General features: G+C 51.2%; 1 protein-coding gene across 5 annotated transcripts in view; it reads right to left on the minus strand.

The window, feature by feature from the left end:
* The window catches only part of CTIF (cap binding complex dependent translation initiation factor), a 284,019-nt gene extending 264,226 nt beyond the window's left edge, over positions 1–19,793 (minus strand). For 2 of the 5 annotated variants that reach the window (XM_082699267.1, XM_082699266.1), the window contains exon 1: positions 19,488–19,789. The gene's annotated coding sequence lies outside the window, so the exon portion shown is untranslated. Of the gene's footprint in view, positions 1–18,482; positions 18,634–18,664; positions 18,825–19,487 lie in introns of those variants that run through there. The other 3 variants (XM_082699263.1, XM_082699265.1, XM_082699264.1) reach the window with 3 other exon arrangements.
* Positions 19,794–24,644: the final 4,851 nt, after the last annotated feature.

The following is a 24,644-nucleotide window of genomic DNA, read 5'->3' on the forward strand; positions in this document are numbered from 1 at the left end:
GGAAAACCCAATTTGGATAAACCACGAGAGCAAAGTGGCCTGAGAGTAGTCAAAATAATCTGAAGAATTTAAACCCCACTCCCCCATATCAAAAATCTCCTGCAGAGAAGGAACTGGGATGTCTCTTTGTTAAGAAGATTCTTTCATCATTCTGGGGAAGTCAGAGAAGCAGTGTGCTGCTGGCTGGGGGAGAAGGCAAGGCCAGGGACCTGGGACAGGAAGGGAACCCCTGGAAAGAGCCTAGACTACACACACTTGGGAGTCCCAAGCCCCACTGAGGCAGGCAGGAACACAGGCCCACGAGGAAAGGCAGAAACAGCAGAAACCTCAAAATAGGGCAGACCCCCTCTGTCTAGGGCAGAGGAGCTACTGGCCAGGGACGGGGGCAGGGGTGGGGGTCCACTAAGAACCAGGGATCCTTTTAAATCACCAAACTAAATAGATACCATTGCTGAGACCAGCCAAACACCAAAGAATAAACTCCCCCAAGAATCCGGTCACCTTCAAACCTCCACCAAGATCAAGGTCAGTGCTCCATGGGCAGTAAAAGTGAGTCACCCTCACCTCCCCAGCTCTAAAGAGCATTTCCAAAGGGCAGGGAAGGCTGTATTTTATCCCTGCAGGCTCCTCACCTATGGGAAAGGAGGGCTCAGTTAAGACAGATAATTTGCATACAGGGAAGACCCCCAAGGGCCCTCCTGCAGCCCCAGGCTCCCCTCCCCCCAGGAAATGCTGCCATTAACCTTCTAACCCCCCCTCCCCCCCCCCTCCCCGTTGCTGGTAGGAGGGAACTAGGAAGGTGACATTCAGCATGGGAAGTCAGCCCTTGTTGAATTTTATGGCTCCATTCTGAAGTAAATCACTCTGACCCTAAGAACTGGCTCCAAATAGATTTATTGGTTTTAATACTTGTTTGGGGGCACTGCAATTAATTGAAAGATGCCTTCTGCCAGTGATTGTTCTGGAATACGGACCTGGGTCTCCGAGCACTCATTTTTATTGGGCATAATTACGATCATCTAGAAATGGTGTTTGTCTGGAGTCCTTACTCCCAGAGAACAGGGCTCTCTGCAAATCCTGGCCTGCCTGAGCTTCCAAAAACCAGGGTCAAGGCCTCCTGTTGAAGGCAAAACAAGCTAAAGTCCCCTCTCCAAGATTAGGACCTTACCCTTATAGCTTCCCGAGATCATCAGGTATGATTTGCCCTGTGGGCAGAGAGAGGAGCCACGGTATGAGGGGAAAAAACTGATCATCCCCACCTCGGTTCTAGCCAGCTGGCCCCACTCTACCCAATCATCACAGGGGAACACCAGGGAGCAGCAGCATGGAGCAGTGGGTAGGTACATGGACTCCAGAGCCAGACTGCTGAATCTGAATCTTGCTCTTGTTACTCATCAGCTGTGTGATCTTAGGGAAGTTACTTAACCTCTCTGGTAACCCTGTCTCAGTTTTCTCTTCTCTAAAACGGGGAGGATACTAACAGCCATCTCAGAGGGGTTTTATAAGGATTAAACCCGTTGATACTGTTAAAGCACCTGGTACAGTACCTGACATACAGCAAATTTTAGAATTGATTTACTGGTCAATAAAAGTGTTAAAAGCTATTCGAAGAAACAATTTTGTGGCTAAAATTTAGTTTGAAAAGCATTTTTCTAGACCAGGGGGTCCACAAACTTTCTGTGAAGTGCCAGAGGATAAATATTTTAGGCTTTGTGGGCCATACAGTCTCTGCTGCAAGGAGCGAGGGCCAGCCACCGACAGGCTCCCAGCAATAGGTGTGACTGTGTTCCAGTAAAACTTCACTTAGAAAACCAGGCAGGGTCGGGGAGGGGCCCACGTGGCTCTATCAGTTAAGGGTCTGCCTTTGGCTGAGGTCATGATTCCAGGGGCCTGGTACGGACGGAGCCCTGCGTGGAGTCTGCTTCTCTTTCTCCCTCTGCCCCTCTCCCAACTTTTGTTCACGCTCTCTCTTTCTCTCTCAAATAAATAAATAAAATCTTAAAAAAAAAAAAAAGAAGAAGAAGAAGAAGAAGAAGAAGAAAGAAAGAAAAACATGCATTGGGCCAGCTTGGGTCTGTGGGCCTTTTGTATTTACCAACCCTTGGACTAGACCCAATGCCCTACTTTACAGATGAGGAGGACACAGCAGGGAGTTATTTGACAGCTGGAACCAAGGTCTCTGCCCTCCTAGGCCCTGTGTAAAAATGGAGAGCCCAGAAAGGGAGAGAGAAATCAACCCTGCATTCAGAACATGCTCGTGGTGTTCTGCCAGTTAAAGAGCACACCGCAAGAAGTGACACGGAGGCCACCACTTTCCATCTATGACACACACTCTGGGCTCGGTGAAGGTGAGGCCCAGGGGAGGGGTGTCCCATGATTCATCTCGATAGCCCCCCAGCCGGCAGCCCAGGAGCTTGTCACTATAGGATTGCTCCGAGAAGGACGCTAAGTGGGTTGCCATGCAGGGGAAGGGTCCCACCCAGGACAGCCAGGGGCCCGGGTGTCCTTATTTCAGTGAATTCTGGGAGTGATTAAGTACAGCCCCTTCCCCATACCCATGACAAGGGCAAGCCACTTGTTACAGAACTACAATATAAAAGGGACTTCACAGAATTTAAACCGAACAAAAGGGGTTTTAGAAACATTTCTTTCTTCATCCCTCCACACACCATGGTGATGAGCAGATAAAATCTGCGTCTCGGTGAGGGTCTGTGAGAAGGAAGGGTGCTCTGTCTCTGTGAGACCAGCTCTGGTGGTTTAAACATGACCCCCAGAATGTCTGACTCTGGTCGCATTAAGAAATGGGGTCTCTGTCCCTTCCCCAGGAATTCAGACTCAGGGACTGCATGACCAACAGCATGTGGGAGTGACAAGTGAGCCAGTGTCCAGGCCCAGCCTGGAAGAAATCGGCCATTTCTCCTTCCTGTTTCTTGAGACATTGACTTTGGAAGCCAGCCACCATGCTCAGAGGAAGCCCGAGCAGCTCCATGGAGAAGAACCGATGGCCGGCCCATCTTGCCGGCCATGGGACTGAGCCATCTTGGAAGAGATCTTCTGGGAGCGGCCTGAGCCAGCCCAGCGGACACCATGCGGATACAGTCAGGCTGCATCTGCTGGGCACTGCCCAAATTGCAGACTCATGAGCAGAATTAATGACTCTTTTTGTTTAAGTCACTAAATTTTAGGGTGCTTTGTTGCATAGCCATACGAACTAGAATAGGCTCTTACATGTCAACTGCTTGCTCGGGTCACAAAGTTATTCACTTCCACGGGTAACTCAAGAAAATACTGTTTTGTTTGTTAGGAATCTGGAGGCTGGGATGAGAATACAGGCCCCAGATTTCACATTCTGTTGTGCAGAGAAAGGAATATGATATTGTGATTTATAATAACAGACATAGATCTGGTCATCTACTGTTCCTAGCAGAGAGTTCCTAAAACCCTTGGAATTTATGAGAGAAAAAGGTCTTGCATTCCTAATAAGCCCTTTTCCACCCAAAGTAGGTTCTGTTAATGAGGGGACTCTTGGAAAGCACCTAAGGACGGGGCTCCTTGCCGTGGAACTTGCCCTGTGATTAGAGGGCTGGAACTTTCGATTCCACCCCCTGACCTCAGGAGATGGAAGAAGGGCTGGAGGTTGAATCCATTGCCAATGGCCAATGACTTAATCAATCATGCCTCTGTAATCAAGCTCCCTAAAAACCCAACGACAGGGTTCAGAGAGCTTCCAGGTTGGTGGACACATGAAGATTCGGGAGAACAGCATGCTCCAAGAGGTCATGGAAGCTCTGGGGTCTTTCTATACACGCCACCCTATGCATCTCTTCCATCTGGCTGTTCCTGAGTTATATCCTTCCATAATAAATCAGTAACCTAGTAAGCAAAATGTTTCTTGGAGTCCTGGGAGCCACTGTAACAAACCAATGGAACTTAAGGAGCAGGGTCATTGGAACCTCCAATCTATAGTCAGTCAGAAGCACAGTGTCTGAATCTGGTGTGTTTGGGGGGTGGGTGGCAGTATGGAGGGTCTTATAGAACTGAGCCTTTAACCTTTGGGATCTGATGCTATCTCTGGGAAAAGGAGGTATTTTGTAGGACTAAGTCCTTAACCTGTGGGATCTGACCTATTTCCAGGGAGACAGTGCCAGAATGGAGCTCAATTGTAGACTACCCAGTTGGTGTCAGGGGATTGCTTGGTGGTGTGGAAATCCCATACACACATCGTACTGGGAGCAGAATCATAAGGTGCGAAGATATTTTGGGGAGAACTAGAAAAGGGAAAGTATATCTCAGGAGATAGGGCCAATACTTTTTATCAAAAAAAAATTTTTTTAATTCATATGAGCATAACAACAAATTTGAGAATGAGACCCCAGAGTCCCAATTCAGACATAAGATGCCAGTTGAGAGAAGTCCTGATTTCACATATTCAAACGCACAACCTGATTTTTCATTCAGAAAATATAGTCACCATGGCTCACGATGTGGAAGAGATGATACTGGCCTAAAAATGTTGAGTCTAGTGGGATAAGTCATTATCTCAACTTCAGGATAACTCTTCCAGATGACCTGAATTTGAGCAGCAAAACTCTGACGGGTTTATTGGAATGAGTTAGACGTAAAATGTGCCTCTTAGTTACCTTTAGACAGGAGTATTTATTAGTGGTTGGTGAATGGATGTCAAACAGAACACTCTTTACCATAGCACAAGAGATGCTAAACCTTTCTGACAATTAAATATATTAACTGTCATTGTGCTGAGGTTATTCAAGGGCCAATTAAGAAGTTTCTGGTTGGGACACCTGGGTGGCTCAGTCAGTTAAGCCGCTGCCTTCGGCTCAGGTCATGATCCCAGGGTCCGGGGATCGAGTCCCACATCAGACTCCTTGCTCAGTGGGGAGCTTGCTTCTCTCTCTGCCTCTGCCTCTGCCTGCCACTCTGCCTGTTTGTGTGCTCTCTCTCTCTCCGACAAATAAATACATATATAAAATCTTTTTTATTTGACATACAGAGATCACAAGCAGGCAGAGAAGTAGGCAGAGAAAGAGAGAGAGAGAGAGAGAGGAGGAAGCAGGCTTCTCGCGGAGCAGAGAGCCTGATGGGGGGCTTGATCCCAGGACCCCAGGATCATGACCTGAGCCAAAGGCAGAGGCTTTAACTCATTGAGCCACCCAGGGACCCCTACATAAATAAAATCTTAAAAAAATGAAAAAGCAGGATGTATGACATCCTTGTCTTAAAAAGAAAAAAAAAGAAGTTTCTGGTTATCAAAATCCTGGATGACAGAAGTTACAGTTTAGAAAGTCTAAATTTACAAAACGTCTGCTTTTGAAAAAAATTGGAGACTGTATAAAAGGACTCTTTGCTTTACAAAAATATTTACTGAGGTTGTCTTCAGTTAATGACCATGTTCTATGAATACAAATTACGGCCATATATATAAATGTTTTATATGAATAAATAAATATTTAGGAACCCACACTTGGTACATGAAAAGAGGTAGCCTCAGGCTGAAATGGAACATCTATTATTCAAAACTGTCCCAATGCCAAGTGACATAAACCCAACCCAACTTGCTTATGCAGCCTTTCCCAAAATTCACGACCTTGGAGTTGTCCGTCCTGCTCCTATCACTGGCTATAATATTATTATTGACCTTGTATCGACTTTTTATTAAACTTAGCATCCTGTTAAGCAACAGTGCGATCACAAGTTCCACGGACTTTTTCTTCCCCTTGGAGGCACATTTAAATGTTGTAAATTTTTTAAAAGTTGTAATTGTTTGCAAGTCATAGATAGTCAAATGAAAATCAGCCCACACTCCATCGGAAGAATGAATGCCTTACTCAGAGGCATAAAAGTTAAGGGTGCTTCCTGAATGGAGAACCAGCCCTTAATTTGTTTTCTCACTGGTTTCTCTTGCCTCGGTCTCCCCAATGGAAGAAGCACATTAGCCCTGCCAACTCCCAAGAACATCAGGAGTAATGACCCCGTGCTTCTGACAAGGGCACGCTCCGAGGTGATAATGGACAGTTACCCATCCACAGCAAGCAGCCTGCTCAGTGAACTCACACCCACTGGGATCTGAAGGCCTCTGAATGCTGGAGCCAGAGCATGGGGATTCGGGAACTGTGGAGATCATGCGCAGGCCATGGGGGAACTAGAAACTTGACACAGTGCTTTTCTGGGTCTGAAATCCATTACAGATACATTAAATAAACTTGGCTTTAATGGGGTAACTAAAAAAATCACTAAAACCCTATGAGGATAAACCAGGAGCGGTGCTGCCCGGGTTAAAACCAGGTCCCCAACAGTGTCCCTAAGCAGCCCAGCCAACCTTCCTCTTGTTCTCACTGACCCATTTTCAGCCTGTGGAATCCCAGTTCTCACCTTGTTCTCGCCCTGTTCTCACCTTCACCCGCACCTGCCTTCCACCTGGCTCAAACAGGAAATGGAAACCAGATGGGCCAGGATGCAGAGGACTTGGGCTCAACGTGGGCTCCCAAGGTTCCTCCCCCATGGCTGGTTTCTCTCCAGCATGAATGTGGCCACAGTCAACCACTTCCGTTTCACCCGGAGGAAGAAAACACATTACATGACTCCCCAGCAACCCTTTCCCCATCCCCTTCAGTGGGTCTCACTCAAAGCCCACATCCTTAACAGACCTAGAACGGGGCCTGGCATGGGGCAGAGATAATGTCTACCTTATTGAAAAAATTAATTCTATAGGGAAGGAGCAAGCTGCCAAGCCATTCGTCCAAATGGCCAAATAAGGCAGCTCCTGAGCTGCTGTCTTCGGTGTACGCAAATGTCAAAGATGACATCACAGGGTCCCTTCCTTCCCTACGCCAGTCCAGGCTGAGGACCTAATCCCTACTCTGGAGCACTGGGGACCTCAGAGGGAAACAAGCAGGGATGTTGGATAATTCTTCATCCAATCCCTGAGGTCACTGAGGAGAAAACATCAATCATGATGTGAGTTGCCCAAGGTCACCCAGGTCACCAGTAGCAGACCTGAGACCAGTGACCTTTTCAGATCACTGCAAGGAAACCTCAGCACAACCTGCCCATCTCTGTGGGTGATGCTTCAGAGGCAAAACTCAAGCAAAACTGACTACATCACCTAGGAGCTGTGTGACCGAGGGTAAATTACTTACCCTCTCTGTGCCTTCCTTTTCTCAACTATAGAAGAGAGGCTGTGAAGGCTAATTAATGAAACACAAGTGAAGGGCTCACTAAGTACTCATAACTGTAATAACCAACAAATAAACTGGCCCAGGGTTGTCAGGAGAACTACCACCTGTTCAATGCCTGGGTTGAGAGACATCTTCCCTGCTGTGCAAACACAGCCGCTCAGAGAGAAAAGTCCAGGTTTGGGAGTCACACACACACCTGGAGTTGTAGCACAGACTAGGAAAGCCTACACAAGAGACTTCTGTGTTCCCACAGTTCCAGAGGCTAGAAGGCCGAGATGAAGACCAGCATGGACGGTTTCCTCTGGGAAAACCTTGACTTGTCTCTCCTTGACTTGTAGATGGCCGCCTTCCCCCTCTGTCCTCATCTCTCAGGTGTCCTAGTTCTGTTTCTTGCCTCTGTCTTTATGCCCTTTTAAAAAATTTTTTTAAAAGATTTTATTTATTTATTTGACACAGAGAGACACAGAGAAAGAGGAAATACAAGTAGGGGGAGTGAGAAAGGGAGAAGCAGGCTTCCTGCCCAGCAGGCAGCCCGATGTGGGGCTTGATCCCAGGACCTTGGGATTATGACCTGAGCCAAAAGCAGACACTTAGTGACTGAGCCACCCAGGCCCCCCCATGTGCTCCTTTTTTAAGGACACCAGTTGATTGGTTTAAGGCCCACCCGTAGGACCTCTTTTTACCTGAATTACCTCTTTAAGGGCTCTGTCTCCAAACACAATCTTATTCGAGGTAATGGGGGTTCCAATTTCACCCCTAACAGCATGGTGGGTTACCTTCCTTCCTCTTTAGGGAAGGATTAAGTAGAGATCCAGAAACCTCACACAGGGTCCCATGTTGCCCCCACAATGACCTGGTTTTAAATCTGGAGATGGCCAAGAGCAGCAAGTGCCTTTCCTCTTTCTACCAACATGAACTTTGCTGTAAAAAAATGTATTTTCACGGAGCATGGACCCTGTGGCAGGCACCGTCCTAGGATCTATCTGCAGATGACTCAGACAAGGATAGCATCAAGGTGCTTCTGATCTCAGAGAACAGATCAGGTGAGGCCCCAAGGAATGGTGGGAGTGATAGCACATGCCAAGTGCCCTAAAGATTTACAGACCAAGTCCGGAGGTGGAGGGGAAGATGAAACTGACCAGATTAGCAGAGTGTATAAAGACCTGACCAGGGATGGATTTGTCCCAGGGCACTGGGCCGGCACCTATGGCCCAGGCTGTCTGTCTGAATGAAGGGGACAGAGGTTTGAGGAAGGGGAGATAGTGTCCTTCTTTAGGGCCAGACTTCCCAATCAGTACAGACAAGACTCTGCAGGACCCAAGGTATCCACATCACACTAAGGAGCAATTTCTTCTTTCAACCCCATAGCTATCCTCAAAGGTGACCAATGTCTGCCATCAACCAGCCAGAGCCTCGGCCCCTCAGTCCTACTGTCTGGGCCACCTGCGACACAGGCTCCCTGCCTCTGGACAATTCTGTCTGCCAGGGTCTCCCCTTGGTCCCAGTGGTGGAGGAGGAGACGGGCTACTGGCAGGGGGAGAAGGCACAGAACCCACCTACTGGGACCATGCAAAAGGCATCATTAGATACCTGGGGTCCTATGCTCCAACAACACCCATGAGTTAAGAAATAATAATCACTAAAAAAGGTAAAACTATAGTGAAAGAAAGCAGATCAGTTGCCAGAGCCGGGGGTACATTTTTTTCACTTCAATTATATTAAGGTATAAACAATTATTTCTCAATAAAGCTGACAACTCCCCCAAATAAGTCAATAAAATCATATTGAAATTTGTTGAGGCAAACATTAATCAATGCTCACCCAACCATGATTCTCCTCCCCATTCCCTTGCAAGCAGTCTCACCTCTTCCCATAGATGAGGCAGAAAACACCAAGACTTGCTTTCTCAGCCTCCATTGAGCTAAGGTTTTAGTAGCTGCCCATTTTTCTACAATGGCACTTGCTGGAAATTCTAGCAGGGAGATTCTGGGAAAGGTGTCCATGCTTGAAAAATTAAAACTCAAGGGGAAATTCACTTTCCTACCCACTCTCAGACACAGTTACATGAGAACAGGTGATGTGTGGAGCAGGGGCAGCCTTGCTATGACCATGAGGAGACAAGCTGGAGGATAAAGGCCAAAATGCTGAAAATGCTTGCCTGTAAGGTTAGATGAACTCCTTGAAATCATCCGTGACCCACTGAATTAACCAACTCTAGAACCCCTACCTTCGGACTTCTGGCTCCGTTAGTCTATAAACACCTTGTTTATTAAGCCCTTTGAGTCCAGTGTTCTTTTACCTGTCGCCAAGCACATCCTACAAGCCAGGTGGTTTTCAGCTCTCCAAACTTCCACCTCCAGCTCCAACCTCAAAACTGAGATCAGGGTGAGACAGATGACAGATCCTTGTGGCTGGAAAACTAAGATTCATCAGAATTTTAAGCCCACAGTCCCCACAGAAAATGCTTTCCTCTCCAGCTCCTCAAGAAAATGGGGAAGCAGTTATCAGTTTCTTTGTAGGCACTATATCCATCATCACCCTGTGTGTCCTGCAGTGCAAATGAGTGATGACGGTGTCAGGTGTGACCCACACTACATCCCTAGTCCATGTGGCCATAAGCCCCCACTGGCCCAGGACTGGCCCAGGTGATATCTGTGTCCCAACATGATTATTAATAGCACTCCTTTCACTCTGAAATGTTTCTGCATTTGGACGAAAGAAATATCATTGCCCTGTGCTGGCTGCTTCAGCATACTTTTCTTTCCTCTTACCCAAGACTTCCCACATTATACGAACATGAGGCCATTCCGTCTTCCCCACCAAAATGAAGGTGGGTGGTAGGGACCCTGCCAGGTTCCCCGAATTCACCTGCCCCACAGCAGGTACGTGACACATGTCTACTAAACTGAACCAAATGTTAACAGAAGTAAGGGCCTTAAGTTAAAAGGTTGGAGGCAAACCAGCATAAAGAACAACCTTTGGAGGGGGAAGAGAAGAAAATGGGTGCTTTCCCAGAATCCCTGACCCTCGCCACCGGGCCCTGTCAGCTGAGGCCCTGTGTGAAACCGGCCTCCGGACATCCAGCTGGCTGGGGCAACCTCACTGTTCAGGCAACTCATGTTCTGCCGAACTCAACATGGTGCCTAAGGGATCTATGAATCCCACAGACCCCAACCATCCTGGACATACAAGGGAGCAGAAGACCTTTTGTTCCCTGAGGACAGCCCAGGGCACTGCAGACAGACCCCAAGATAGATAAACTACATGCCTGAAAAAATATTTTTGATTGTGAACACCATCCAGTCCGGGGACACATCAAGATGTGTTCAAACTCTTCAGTGTCTCAGCGAATGAATGACCCACGAAGATAGTGAATTCATATTCGCCATATTGTGGCTTCTCAACTAGCGGTGAGATCATGACAGGGCCAACCCCCAGGCAGGCCCTAAAAGGGAACAGCAGCCTTGGGAATTGGAGCTCCACCCACCCTGGAGGGAACCACACACATTCTTTCTGAATAACTTTGGGCCTCAACGGTCACAGGGACTGTTAGGCCTCTCCACGCCTCTGCCTCTCTGCCTGTCTCCCTCACAGACCTTACTTTCACTCAGGGAGGCATACGGAGGACGCCTAGGCCAGTGCCCATCATAAAGGGATACCCCATCAACGCCAGCTCCCGGCCTCAGATCCTGGAGTCACTTACTTACAAGCTTATGAGCTGCAGTGTATTCTGGGTGCTGGAGAAAGAAATTTGCAGCGTATGCTGTTGCTTCTTCCATATGAATCTGAAAAGCACGGAGCCAAAGCTTCTCCAAACTTCTACATCACAGACTGTGCCTATGCAGCCAGCTCGGCTAATCTCGCAGCAATCTGCAAAAACTCCCTCGGTGCTCAGTAAGTTTAGATGGGACTTGGCTGGACACTCTCTTACAGAATCTTAGCTTGATAAATTAAGGCCCTTCTTGCGGAAGCCAACAGGATGGTGAAGGGTCTGGAAAATCACAACAGCCAAAGGGGCCATGGGGGGAAATGGCTGGGGTGCTGCCTGAGGCTTGTGGAAGGTCTTTCCAACTGCAAAAGGCTTCGAAGGAGGGAAGGGGCTGCCTCACAGAACAGTAGGCTCCTGGCTGCGGGTAGCGGGAAGCGTTGGAGTGAGATAAACCAGGATTCCCATACCGGCTAGGAGGCTGAATGGGGGAACTCGAAGGTGTTTCCGAGTTTCAAGTTCCAGGAAACTGGACATGGGGGAGATGATGCGGTACACAGACCGCAGTTGGAGTCTGCATAGGGCACCCTTTGGATAACTTGGACAGAAGCCTCTGTGGGGGCTTGTCCTGAGTCAATGGTAAGGGAGAACATTCTGGCCTTCTGGGACAGGCTTGTCTGCAAGCTTCTGCTCAGAGATGAAGCCCTGGGGTGGGAAGAGCCCTTCACAGGCCCTGCACACGCCTCCACAGGTGTGCAGCTGTCTCCAAGGCCCTTTTGAAAGGTTCCCACCTGTCCTCCTCTCCCACTCCGGCCTCTCTCTCTTCCTTGTCACTCATTCAGGCCACCTGGGTCCTTCAGTATTCTCTCCAAGGTGGTGGAGACTCAAGTCAGTGAAGGGTGAGGAATCCCAGAATCTTCCTGGTGCCCCTGGGAGCTGAGAGCCATGGGCTGGAGGGTAGCCTGATCCCTGGACGCTTTATCTGCTAACTCGTCCTCTTGGGGACTCTAGGTCACATTTGTGGTGGACATCCGAAGCCCTAACAGGCCTAAGGTATTTTGTTTCCAGGGCTGATTTTGCCTCACTGGCGTGGGGAAATCCAGGCCAAGATTGCCAAGCTCTCCCTCCCCCACATCCATGCCCATGGGCTGATGTCTATTCCCTCCTTTCTCCAAGTGTGAAAACCTTTGCAGGGACCCAGTTTAGGAAGGGCCCTCCATTCCAACGCCCATCTGGTCTCCCGGAGGAGACGTTGCCAGGACTCAACCCCCTTTGGTTCTGAGACTAGCAACCACCCCTCACACTCCAACCCCCAGGACTGGCCCAGCCCGAGTGGAAGCCGACTGTCCGCTCTCAGTTTCGAGTCCCCTGGGTAGTTCCCTTCCATCCCATGAGCTCCGCTCTTCTTCGAAAGGATGCTAGTTATATTTTATACAGCGTTTCTAGGTGCTTGGTAATTGGACGATTTTCAAGATTTTTACTCCACTATGATACTAAAAATATTTTAACTCAGTGTTGGGATACCCTCTTTGGACTTGCTCACAAGAACTTTCCCTGGCTGGCCTCCCACGCCGAACAATGAACGCCGGCCACATCCCTGCAGATATCCAACTGCAGGTGCAACACCTACTGGGTGCGGCTCGTTCAGGCCCCAAAGACTCAAAACTGAAACGGCCAGAGCTCTGCCTAAAACACATCAGCTCTCCAAGGGCAGTAAGGAATGAGAAGTATCTGCCAAGGGTCCACTATGGAAATCATCCTCTACGACTTGCACAGGGAGTGCAAGCTTTCTCGAGGCTTCCTCTGTCCCCATCCGGGCCAGGCTTCCCTGCCCTTTTGCTCACGCCCTGAGCGCCCGGAACCCGGCTCCGCTCACCGCGGATGTTAAAAATGAACACGCCTCTCCCCTCACTCTAAAGGCTCCCAGCTGAAGTGTGCTCTCAGCTGTCGCCGGATCCTGCCAGCTGGGCCTCCAGCATGACACAGCATCCCCGCCCTGGCTTCCCTGAGGACAGCGGGCCACCGGCTGGGCATGACAAAGGATTCTCTGACAATGGGAGGAAGAGGTCTTTTATTGTCTACCGCAGCCCCCTGGCGAGGTCCCGCTCCCAAGCAGCTCTTTCCCACTCCCATCACTGTAGCTCCTGCCCACACATCTTCCTCAGGCTGCTACCCTGCACACTGTTTTCCTGGAGACAGCTCCACTGGACCCTCCCACCCGCAGTTCAAATCCAACAACACACCATCTACCACGGAGCTCATGTGGTCCTCCTTCTCACCCCAGCCTCAGTCGACATGCTCCCACAACCGCAAGTTCACCCCTGGGTAAAGGCTGCCATCCACCCCATTAGTGAGGCTAGAAACCTGCGAGTCCCTGGGACTTCTCCTTTATTCCTCCGAGCTAAGCAGTCACTGCAGACTTTAGTCCCCAAATGCCTTTAATGCACAGCCTTGCCTCCATCCCTCTACCCACGGCCCTGGCTTCAGGCTTCATCCCCTGAGACCTGGATCCTAGATGGAACCTGTCACTGCCTCATCAGCCCAGTGGCCTCCTGGCTCAGGGCTCCAGGTCACATTCCCCACTGATCTAGGGCAGCGCGCCTCAGCCCTGCTTAAAGCCCCATCCTTTGTGCTCTACCTGCAGTATGACAGCCAACGTCCTCCCTGGGGCAGGCTCTCTTGGATCTGTGCCGTCCATGTCTGCCTCTCCACCTTTGAACTTGACCTTGCTGCAGCAATCCCTGGCTATGCCCAGCCTCAGGTCACCCCTCCTAGGCACACGCTGTTCCTTCTCACTTCTGTCTCCTCTCCTGCTGGTTTCTTCTTTTCATCCATTTGCCTTCAAGTCCTACATTGTCTCCCTTAGGAAGCCCTCCCCAATCTCTGATTCTAGAACAGGTAGCCCCTTGATCTTTTTACTCTAAGGCCCTCAGAATTTTCTCAACCACTATACTCACCACACAGTTTCCCCTTTACAGATGTTTGGGCCATTGCCCCAACTGAAAACCGATTCTAGGTCTGCCGGGACCTCAGACCAACTCCCTAATTCATCTCTTCCACAAAATCATTCCCGTTGGCCCCATCTACATATCAGTGCTATGATAACTGTCTTCCTTACTTTCTCCATCCCATCCTTGAGTAAGTTAGCCAGCACCTGGGGCTGACTCCATGCTGGATATGAACCAATGGTGGACATAAAAAGTTCTAAAAACTTTTTTTACAAAACTGTCATGATGATGTGACATGATGACCATCCCAGTCCTAGGCACTGGATTTGAAGTCTGAAGACCCGGGTTCCAATCCCTGCTCTACTGCTTCCTTGTGACTTGGGCATGTCACTAACCTTGGAGGCCCGATTTCCTCATATACAAAATGGGAATAATGCTGATAGCCTTGCAGGGCTATGGTAAAAAGCAGATGAGATCACTTGTGTGCAGTACTTCACAAACTGTAAACCCAAAACAAATGTAGTCTCCTCTGCCAACCAGCCACCCGCCCCACTCCACTATCCCTGCCAGTAGTTTCTGTCCTTACTGAGTCAGGTGAAGATCCAGTGACATGTGTGGGTCCTCTTCCTAGAAAAATGCACATACATAACAGCTTTGCAAACAGTTTTGGGAGGCTGCTGAGGACCCTGCCATGGGAAGGGAAGGCCAAACCTAAGTGCCCCAGGAAGTCCCTAGGTTTACCACCTCTCATAAATCTATGCCCTCAGCTGGATTCCTAGATGCCAAAGATGAAAGGCAGGGCAGAGAAGGGCAGTCTCAAAGGAAAGGAACCTCGAGACTCAGAGGTGAATTCCAGAGCCTTTCCCAGAACCAGAAGAAAGCAGAGAAGAGGTAGCATTCTCACTCTTTGGGAAGTAAGAACCCCACTTGTTTCAGAAAGCACCACAATATGGAAAAAGAAAATTGATCACGGCATCAAAATCTGAACATTCTTGTCCCACTCTGCCAAGGGCTCTCAGTGATGCTGGGCAAGTCGTTTCACCTTGATCGGCCTTCACATGGAGATCAGCTCATTGGTTAGACCCGTCCTGGATGTGGGTGCTTAATCTGGAGATGTATCTGTTTCCCCCTCCCTGTTCTGAACCACAGCTGTGGCCTGGGTTTAACTGCGAAATAAGAGGCAGATGTCGATAGCATGGTGATAATTCAGGGAGAAGGCCACCAACACAGCACTGTTCTAAATTAAACTGTGTGCAGCTCGAGGCAGGAGGGCAGAAGGGCAGGAGAGAAAAACCTGAATGTGAACAGCTGAGCTGAAGTGACTGAGTTGGCAGTGAGGCCGAGAGGTAGAGGATCCCCCCCACAAAAGAACATCAAAAGAAGCTGCCATGTTATCAGTAAGCTATGTAACAATGCCACCACATTTGGAAAATTCCCAACAACTGTGATTCACCCGTCTGTTTGAACCTCCTGTTCTCTCTCTGGGCTTGGGACTCTCTCTCCATCCTACCTACCACCTCCTGCTTCCTCCTTCATCATCTGAACAACAAACAATGGAACCTTGAAACCACGCTAGTAGACCCCCAAACGGAGACCGCGTCAGGGACCCTAGAGGTGAATTTGGAAATGAACAGATAAAAAGCAGACCCATAGGAAAACATCCACCCCGACCTGCAAGACAGAAACTGCTAAGCCCAAGAAGGGCTTGAGTGAGACCTCGGCAGAAGCCCTAGAATAGCACGGAAGGCAGCCGACCACAACCCACTGGAGCCCTGCAGAGCTGGGGCAGGACCATGGAGAACCATCTTTCAGCTCCTCGCTGCTTAGCACTCCGCTGGTTGACTTCAGCAGATGACTGCCTAACTTCCCCAGAAGGACATACCTTCAGGCCCACCTGGAAGGGTACAGACCGCCTGAAGCCCAGGGTAACAAGGGACAGAAGGCTGTTCTTCCTTTCTTGCTCCCTCCTGCATTTGCTCTGGAAAGGAACTGGCATTAGGAGTCCCTTCTGACCAACAAGTGTGAAATTGACTAAGTCCCAGGGTGAGTGCTCTAAAGTATTTATGATTTGTTCTCCTCTGCAGGCTGTGAATCATCTGTTTTACTGCATTACAAAGTAGATATTTCTACTACACTATCTTTGTGTGCCCCAAACACAGTAGAGTATCTAGCCTAAGATAGGTGTTCAATAAACATATGCTGGACTTAAAATCTTACATTTATCTCTGCAGCTGGAATATGTTGTTGCCAGGAGGGCACTATGTGTTCAATTTTCTTTGCACACACATCTAGGTACAGAAACATGTAGGTACTCAATACATAGTTGTAAATGAGTGATTAGTTGGCCAAACCTAATAACCCTCCAGGCTGTGTCTGAAAACCTTCCTGCATATGAACTCTGAAAAATACAACCAGAATGTAGGAGCTCTTTGCTCTTTTCAGAGCAGAGGGCAGGATCACCTGGGATGGTTTCTCCAGGATCTACACTTAAACCAGCACCTAAAGAATAAACCGTAGATTCAATAAGGACACTGAATCCATGAACGCACTCATAGGAACACAGACAGGTGTTACATAAACACGCATGCCGTATGGATTTATTACATGGTATGATTCTGGTACAGTGCGTGTATCAAAGCTGATAACCACTCACCATTAACAAATTATCAGATGCGTAATAATAACAGCAGTGCCAACTTCTGTTCTTTAATGGCTATTCTCACTAGAACTGGTAACAAATCAACATTGTTTTGGCAAAGAAGAAATACCAGTATAATTTAGGCCCTTACCCAGGTTCAGTACTTCCTGGGGTTCCAACACCTAATCTCAAAACACCCAAACACACCCCCCCCCCATAGTGGCCATTATTTGAATGAAAAGCCTCAGGCTGAGAAGAGAAATCACAAGACCACAGAGAGGGAGAAAGTAGCTCTTCCCCCTCTGAGAGGCCTTGGGCAAGTCACGGCACTTTCGGAGTCTCAGCCGGCTTATCTGTAAAATGGGGTTAATAACCCCCTACCTCATAGGACCCTCTTAATAAATGTGATGATTCAAAGTGGGGATGGGGGGAGAAACGCCCTGTGCTGTCTTACAAACATCCTATTTTTATGGAAATCTGTTAATCACCGATGACGCTGTACCCCAGAATGCGTTACAAAATTCCTGCCTACAAGCGTACATTATCTAGGACAGACACTTGACACACCAGAGATGATCTGTGTGTAAATCGAATCCTGTTTCACATACTCAAAGGGAGTTTCCTCAGGCGACCTGAGTGGGTCCTGTGAGGTACTGCACACCTAACGTTTGTTCGGCGCACTCTGTTCTCATATGATTGGGTTTTCTGGAAAGCCTGGCCATTGCCTTGCGCTGGCTGAGCATGCCCGAAGCTGGGATTCCCGAGGTTTTCGGGCCAGACCCCGCGCTGGGCAGGAGGGACCGGGCCCGGACAGCCCGCGGCCCCTCCCCGTGCTGTGGGCGGCTCCTTCCTCTCCCCTCCAGCTCCCGCAGCGGCGGCGCTCGTGCTGTGTCACTTTCGCTCTCCCGAGACTCCAGCCGCCGCGGGCCCGCACTCCACCGGCGTCCTCCCTTTGCGCGCCCGCCCCTAGCCTGGGAGATAATCTCCCGGCGGCACAGACCCGGCGGCGAAAGCGACGAAGCCGAGCGACTCGCCCGGCACCCGGTAGCGGCGCGGGCAGCAGCGCCCTAACTGGGCGGGCCGGGCAGCCTTTGCCCCCCACCGTCTACAGGACGAAGAACGGGAAGGGGCCCCGCAGAGCGCACTGGTCCTCTCCAGGGTCCGCGAGGCAGCGGCGGGGCGCGCGGGGACACGCAGCCACAGAGAGCCTCGGAGCAAGGGTCAACCCGAGCGTGTCGGGAGGGTGGGGGGCGGCAACACGCGCGCACTAGCTCCCCGCCGGGCCAAACCTGCGCCCGGCACCGCCGAGTCAGGGGGCACTGGGGCCGCGGAGCGAGGCACGGCGGGTCTCCCGCACCACCTCGAGTCCGGAACTCCCTCTCCGACTCCGCGCACACGCAGCTGCAGGGGCTCCCCGGTCGCATAGCCGCAAGACCCCCAGTCCAAGTAACCCGGGAGCGCGCGCGCGCGCGGACACATACACATGACTAAGACCCCAACTGGGACCGCGAGGGGCCTGGCGGGACGATTCACCCGGTAGTCGGGCCCACGCGAGTCCTCACTACGCCGCGCTCTGTCCCCTCCACGCCCCGCCCCCCCACACACACGCCAGAGCGGTGTGTACACACACAAACAGCTGGGCGGGGGAGGCGACGCCTCGCTCCTCGGGGTGGGGACACACAGGCCTCCCGCAGCCAGCCCTCCCCTTTACTAGCCGCACCCCCTCCCTGCTCACACCCGGCCCCCAACCCCAGCCCTGAAAACTCCACGAAACCTAGCAGCCAACGCCGACCAGAGGAGGGGTTCCGAACCCCGATTGTCTTTTAACGTCAGTGTTAAGACATACCAACTCACCCGCGGTCCCCGGGACGCCTCCTTCAGAGGCACCCGGGCTCGGGCTCGTGGTCCTCTGGGCCGCGGACATCCGCCGCCGCCGACCGAACCACCACCCCCTGCCCTCCCTGCCCCCCACGACCCGCGTCCAGGACAGTCACCTGCTCGTCGTCCCGAAGAGCCCGAGCCGGAGCCCACCCCGCGGCCACTCGGGTCACTCGCCACCGCGAGCAGGCTTTTCACAGCCTGTCAACTTAACCACTGCTCGGCCGGGCGGATCTATTCCCCAGGCCCAATTACACCGCGGCGACAGGAATAATAATAAAGCCAAGAGAATCACCACCGTAGGGAATGTCCACAACTGCGACCGCAATGGCTGCACCGATTCGGGTTCCTCCTCTGCTCCCATCCCCCGCGCCCCTCGCGGCCCGCAGGCTCACAGGGGACGGAGGGAGGGTGCCGCCTGTCTAGACGACAGACATCCCCGCGCTCGCGGGGACGGGCGCGCACACACTCTCGCACGGCCGCTGCTACAGACACAATCAGTCACCACAGGAGGGAGGGGCTGCGTGGAGACACTCTCTCGGGGTCCCTCCGGCAGCCGCCAGCGCAGCAGCCTCCGGCCCGGAGTCGCCACCCAGGGCCGCGCTCCCTACCTCGGCGGAGCGCGGTCAGAACAGCTGCAAGTTTGGCTGGTACTAAAGCAACTGCTTGATGCAGCAAATGCGGGCTTCAAAACAAAAGGGAGAGCAATCACGCTCGCTCTCTTCCTCCCCCCCGGCTCGGAACCCGGCACATGACAGCGGCTACACTGCGCGGTTCGGACGCGAGCCGGGCTCCAGCCGTGCGCCCCCCGAGAACCCCCTCTTCTCGGGAGCCCCAAGGCTAAGGCTCCCCACTGGGCGGGGAGCCCTGCGGGGAAGGGGCGACCCTGGGGAGGGGGCGAGATCGTGGAGTCCGGTCCGCGACCGAGAGGGGGTCGGAGGATCGGCGCCGACGCCGGGCAGCCGGGGGCGCAGGGAGGGGGAAGGGGGCTAATTGTTTGGGGCGGTTTTCTCGGGTTTATCTATAAGCACGCGCACGTCACGCAGCCCTCCCGGCGGGTCCCCGAATCGATCCGCAAGCCGAGCTGACTAAAAGAGGGGGGCGGGCGGGGGGATGCTCACCTCGGGGTTCCTCCGGCCGCCACTCCGAGTCCGAGTCGGGGGTGGGGGAAGGGGGCAGGGAAGGGGAAGGGAGGGAGAAGGCTCGAGAGAGCCGACTCCTGCCTCGAGTTCCGCGCGTCCCGGCTGCGGAGGGGATCGGCGCCCCAGCGCACAAACCCAACCGGGAGGGGAGGGAGGGAGGGAAGGGAAAGAGGGAGGGAGGGGCGGGCGGGTGGGGGGGAGGGAGTAGAGGAAGGAAAAAAAAAAAAAGATCCCTGCTCTGACACAGGGAAAGAGAATGTAGGAGAGTGACGTCCCGGCCCCTCCCTCCCCTCCGGCCACGTGCAAAGACTTGAAAGGAAAGAGGGCGGCAGAAGGCCTGCTGGGTAATGTAGTTCGCCTTTCTTTCCCGGGATGGCGGGCACTGGAGAGCGGGGCGCCGCCGGGACGCCGGGGATGCGGCGCACGCAGCGGAGACTGTCCGAAACCCGCCGGCCGACGCCCCCTCCCCGCGACCGTGGCACGGCCCTGGGTAGGGACCTCTGTGTAGAGAGAACTGAGGACTTAGGCACGGTCTAGTCTTGGAGGGAAACGTTTGGTTTCAGGGGCAGGAAGGCTTCCGTGCTGAAAGTGCAAAGTCTGTCCTAATGGCAGATAAAAGGAAGCTTTGTGTATGCACTGGGCGGTTCATGTGGCGTTATTAATGCTGCATGAAATGCTACCGTCTGTTATTGAGATGCATATGTTATAATTAACATTTGAACGTCTCTGTGGCAGGGGCGGGATGTTGTAATTAGATATGCACTTTGCAACCAATTAATTTTCCATTGGCCATGCTAAGGGTTAGAACAGGGGACCTGGTGGCTGGGAGAATTCAGTGCAGTGGATAATTCAGAATCACTTAACCGGATCACCAATGTTTTCCAAGTACCTACTAAGTGCCCGGCACTTGAGGTTCCGACAGAGAGGCCTTCCTGAGAAATATACGATGCTGTACACCCCTCCAAGCAAGGGGCTTATAAGGTCATCTGAGGACCTGTGTGACACATGACTGCAGTAGAAATCCATTTATTACCACATATAACATTTGGTGAGCACTTGCCACAGATGGGACGTGTCTGCAACACCGATACAAGTAAGACCCTTAGTTGCTCCTCTCCAGGAGCTCAAAGTCTAGTGTGAGGTCCACAGTCAATGAAAATGTAGGCAATAAGGCAACACTTAACACAGGGATAAGCAGAAAGTTCTAAGGAGCCCTCTGCAGGAGCAGCCAACCAGGATGGAGGGTGGCTGCAGGATAGAAGGCTTCCTGGAGGAGGTGGCACTTGACCTAAGAATCACTAAAAAATTTTTTTTTAAGATTTTATTTATTTATTTGACAGATAGAGCTCACAAGTCAGCAGAGAGGCAGGCAGAGAGAGAGGAGGAAGCAGGGTCCCCGTCCAGCAGAGAGTCTGAGCTCAATCCCAGGATCATGACCTGAGCTGAAGGCAGAGGCTTTAACCCACTGAGCCACCCAGGTGCCAAATCACTAAGATTTTTAAGAAAGGCAAAGGAAGGGGTAGACATCTGACTAAGGCTTCAAAGGCTCCAGATGAAAGAGAAGAAAGCAAATTCCGAAATTCCAGCAGTTTGGCAAGGCAGGTGGGGCAGACTGATGGGGGGGGTTATTGGGAGCAGGAGCCTGGGGAAAAGTAAATGGAAGGTGGATCTGGAGGGCAGAAGGAGCCTGAGATGGCTTCTCACTGGAGATGAGGCTTGAAGTCATCCTTTAAAGGAGGCGTGAGATTTCGTTTTTAGTGGAGAGCCTATCTTCCAGGCTTGAGGCTCAGCATGAGGCAAACTATGGAGGGAAAGCAAAGCATAACCACAGCGACGCCTTGCAGGAAAGCTCATTTGATCCTTGTACCAAAGGGCATGGGGGCGTGTCATCTTCTCCCTCCTAGGGGAAGACAGCAGGTCCACGGCAGAGGGGGTATAGGAAGCCAGCTGTCTGGGTGCCAAGTCCGGACCCCCTCTCCACCAAAGGAACATGTTTAAGCATACCTCACTCTTCCTGCAGGTTTGTCCCTTTTAACATTTATGCCTCATTGGTTCAAGCAGTGTGTTATTTTTATGCTTTAACATCTGGATGATTTCCTAGGTTTACAAAATATGAAATCGTACAGGAGTCTCTCCACTCTGCACATTCCCATGGACCTACCCTTTGTTGTCAGTGCTGTTTTGCAGCACTGCAGTGCTGTATGCTATGCATGGCACCTAGAAAGAGACAAGAATGGGACGGTCTGGGTCTTGGTTTTGCCTCTGCTTTAAATCACACCCCCAGAGGTGAGGAGAAGCTGAGCAATGTGCAGAATGCAAAACATCCGTGGAGAGTACACGCCTCTGTTTGGGGAGTGTGCCCGAGGTGAGAGAACCCGTGGGGACGGCAACAGATTTGAGTCAGCTTGACCCCTGGGTTTGAATTGCAGGCATGGAGTTTCCAGGCTCTGTGACCTTGGATGGCTTCCTTAACCTCCACATGGTGACCTTGGATAGTGTGTTCAACCATTCTTGGTCTTGTGAGAACCAGTGGGGATAAAGTCTTTGCACAGGCACTGCCACATAGCAAGGGCTCAGTGACAGCAGATTCCTTTCCTAGGCCCACGGTCCTTCTGGGCCAAGAGAAGCATCCCTGACTTTTTCTTTCTGTGGAGTTACTGGGAGAGCTGATGCTTCCAGGAAGATTCCTGGAGCGTGACTCACCTTTGTGTGTGAAATAGATTAGGTTCATCTTCAAGGAACCTTTGGTTCTAGTCCCCAACCACCACTGGCCCAGCTCTCCTAACCCTCACCTCCCCACCCTGCTGCCCAAGGACTCCTGTAATATGTCATGCCAGCCGGGGCGGCTTCTCTGGGCAGGGTGCTGGGCCCCTGCATTGCTTCTCCCTGTGTATCAACACTTGCCCCCTGCTCCCTAGGTTAACAGAGCCTGGCTCTCTGCTTTACCTCCAGTCTGATAAGCCTTCCTTAATGTAGGGTAAAGATAAGCCTTTGATTCTCTGCCCCTAGTGTTTGGCTTCTTATCAAGAGCTCTCTGAAATGACCTCTAAGGATGCGGATTCCAGGCTGGAGTGGGGATCTCTGAGAGGGAGGCTCTGTGGGACCCTTAGACCAAAGTTTCCCAGAACGGGAGGCCCAGGGTTCTAGGTGGTCCACATCTGGTGTCCTTCCTTCTTTGCTCTGTAGTGGTTCTTACGCCCACCCTGCTGAGTGCCCAGTTCATGAACTGCCGCCAGAATGAGTTTAATTGTGGTAGAGCTAAGTTGCCTTTGTTTGACTGGTCACCACGTAGCCTAGAAACTGAAAGTCAGAATGATTCTCTGTTTTAAGCTGCTGCTTTCTTTAATTCACGCATGCCTAAGGTACTAGCAGAGAGGGATATTCTCCATTGTTCTCCTTCCTTCTCCTTCTGCCCACCTTCCAGCCTTTCCTTTATCAGTCGGTACCTTTATTGCAAAGCTGTGGGAGCCCACTGGAGTGCGGGGTAGGGGTGAGAGGCTACCCTGCCTTCAGGAGCTGAGGAGACCGTGTGACATTAGGGGAAATGACAAAGTGCCACACTGCCTGAGGGGGACGTCAAGGGAGCAAAGTCTTCCCAGTAGGCTGGCATGGTCAGAGAAGGCTTCTGGGAGGAAAGTGGGCCTGCGGGGAGGAGGGCAGCTTTGGCCAGAATCCCGGCTGTGTAGCATTGGCCTGGGAGATGTTGCAGGAGAGGTGTCTTTAGGTGGAAACTAAGTGTGTTCCCCATGCCTCAGTCCGATGGCTGCTGGCCCAGCAAAAGGAAGGAAGTTGCCCGTCTAGTGTCTGTACTCGGTTACGGTGGTGTTGGCCTGGAGAGATAACGGCTTGATAGAACCAGGTTATATTTCACCCATGCCTCATCTCAGCTTCCACTCCATAGCCCCAAAGACCAACATCTGAAAGGCAGATGGAAAGTGATCCTTTAGGCTGAAGTTGTGGGGGAGGATGGGTATCAATGGAGAACCACTGAGCTTGTAAAACGCAAAGGCTAAATAAGAAGGAAACCAAGGGGTATTTATCGGGAACATGCTATGCGTCAGGCATTGCAAGGACCGTGAGTGGCTAAGCTTGTGAGGGCAGCTTCCAGGTCCCATCTGACCCTATGCTGCTGTGTGACATTTCCCCTCTCCAGGCTTAGTTTCCACACCTGTGAAATGGGAAGCTGGACTCTACAATCTCAAAGATTATTTCCAAACCAGAAGTTATCCCTTTTAGAAGTTTACAATCCAGCTGGTAAAAGTAGCTGTAAAATTAAGCAGCCAAAAGGGTAAATTTTAGGCTGTTTCATTCCAGCACAGCAGGAGGGATTTGTAGTCTCTGTTAAACAAAGCCCTGAAACCCGTGAGGGAACATAAGGCAGGTAGATCTTGTTTTGCAAGATTCAAGGATAGTAAATAAAGCCCATGGGTAGTCAGGCCTTCTTCAAGTCCCTCAGAGTTCAAGGTCAGACCTCATAGGTCAGGGGCATGAGCTTCTTAGCCACATGGTGGCCTTGTCCAGGATGAGGACGTGGGCAAAGGGACACCCCTACATCCCTGCAAGAAAGGAGTTTCAATGTCAGGTTACACTTGGGAAAAACCATGCCATGTTCACCCTGGGAGCCATAGCCAGGCTTATTGGATCAAAGGTACAGGCCTGATTCAGGGGACTGCAGGCCATTGGCTAGACCTGGACGTGAGTGGCCCAGGCTCCAGGGGATAAGCTGAGCCAATCAGGTTCCCTCTTTCAGGACTCTGCAAGAAGGGGCTAAAAGACATTTGCTCATTGGTGACTGCTCCTCATCATTGGTTGGGTGCCCCTCTTTTCCCACCTGTGGCCTTGCTGGGCCAGGTGCAAGAGGAGTCAGCTGGGATTGGTGGAGTTGGGAAAAGGAACACAGATGTCCAGCATAACCTCAGTTCCTGATTTTCTGATTCTCAATCCCCTGTACCTCTCTCAGATTCCTGATATCTCTGTATCCTTATAGTAGTAATTCCCTTTCGTTTGTGCTAGGTTGGGTGGTTTTCTGATCTTGATAATCAAAAGACCCACATCTAGAACAGCTTCAGAGGCAGAAAATGCAGAGAGAGAGGAATTAGGGCCATTAAGATCCCTGTAACTGGGAGTCCCCCCTCC

Source organism: Mustela nivalis, assembly GCF_964662115.1.
Source record: "Mustela nivalis genome assembly, chromosome: 14".
In the NCBI taxonomy this organism is placed as follows: domain Eukaryota; kingdom Metazoa; phylum Chordata; class Mammalia; order Carnivora; family Mustelidae; genus Mustela; species Mustela nivalis.